This window comes from Crocodylus porosus, unplaced genomic scaffold (assembly GCF_001723895.1).
Source record: "Crocodylus porosus isolate Cpor-Errol unplaced genomic scaffold, CroPor_comp1, whole genome shotgun sequence".
NCBI lineage: Eukaryota > Metazoa > Chordata > Crocodylia > Crocodylidae > Crocodylus > Crocodylus porosus.
This window is the reverse complement of record NW_017728951.1, coordinates 45,919,704-45,921,198: the sequence shown is the minus strand read 5'-3', so window position 1 is coordinate 45,921,198 and position 1,495 is coordinate 45,919,704. Positions and strand designations below refer to the sequence as shown.

Genomic DNA, 1,495 nt, shown 5'->3' with positions numbered 1-1,495 from the left:
TCGTGCTTGTTTCCCATACTACGAGCATTTGTGTAGAGGCATTTGAGGCCTCCTGTACACACACTCCATCTGTCTGTGTGTTCATAATGCTCTGGGGGAGCGTGGCTGAAGCCAGTGCTGTATCAAGAATGCCCATCAAGAATGATGGGCAGGGTGGGGCTCCAGCGGAGCAGACCAGGCAGATGCGGAGCTGGGGGAAAAAAAGGGGGGTGGGCAGGGTAGCATGCATGGGACTGGATGCAGAGCAGCAGCATTGCGGGGCCGAGTTGGGGGTGGGGGGAGGGTAGTGCGCAGCCAGATGCAAAGCAGCGGCAGCATGGGGCGGTGGATGATTTTAATATTTTGCTTCTACTGGATCAGACTTGAAGATTAATCTTTCTGTATTTTCTCTCTAAAAGGCCATCTCCTTAAAATACAGATTGTTTGTTTAGGCTGTTGTATTCCTAGAAATGTAACATTTCCGGAAATTTTGAAGCCATGGAAAAAACTTTTTTTTTCTGTTTTTTTCCAGAAAAAAACAAACTTCGGGCAAAATTTAAATATATGCAATACTTATTTCCTTAGCACCATTTACAGATATAAATTCACTCTGCTACTTTAAGAACATACAGTGTATTATGTATAACTTGGTTTGCTCATAAAATTATCATGTTTGGTATATATGTGTGGAACAGAGGCTAGACATTCACTTGGCTGAGATCATCTAACCCCAGCGCTCTTTCCTGCCCGGGGAGGATTTTGGACTGTATGATCTACTGAGGTCCTTTCCAACCCAAACCTCTATGAATTTATTAAATTTAAAAGTATAGTTTAGTCAGACAATTACAAATTTACTAATTGAATTTACTTTAAAAATGTTTTTAATTTTTGTTACAAATGGAGCTACAAGCTGCTGAACTCTAAGGAACCTAGCATCCCTTAGTTTTTGCCAGTTGAGGAGAAGCAGGAAAACATTAAAGTTGAAAATAGAAGAAACCATCAACATTATAATAAAACAAAGAAAGTTATTATGTATTCTGGTCTTAATCTCCTCCACAGTGTCAAGCAGCTTCAGAAAGCACTTATTTTTGGAAAAAAAGTTGAGGGAAAAAAAGGGGAAAAAAAAAACCCAAGACTCCTTGAATGCACATTTTGCTACGTGAAACTTTGTCTAATGATTCTCATTTTCTGCACTATCACTATCAGCAGTTCCATCCTTCATTTTTATCATCTTCATGGAGTCCTGAAAACTGAAGGCTTGCCCAGATTGAGACAAGCTTCTCTACTCTTTCACATGTTAGTTTATTACTTGTTTGGTATGAGTAGTTCCAAACATGGATGAGTTTCTGTTACATGCTGCAGAAGATGAAGGAATCTGAAATGACAAAATAAAAAAGCAAGAGGAGTCAGAGGCTGTGTTGTGCAAAGGCCTTGCCACCATGTTGCAGGAGGGATATGCTTGGCAGAGTCCCAGACTGCATTCCTAGACCAAATACCTAAAGATGTACCTTTCCAA

At 40.3% G+C, this 1,495-nt stretch overlaps 1 protein-coding gene across 1 annotated transcript in view; it reads left to right on the top strand.

The window, feature by feature from the left end:
• Positions 1–1,495, top strand: part of POLR3A (RNA polymerase III subunit A) — a 53,820-nt gene that overhangs the window by 36,396 nt on the left and 15,929 nt on the right. The gene's annotated exons all lie outside the window — the stretch shown is intronic.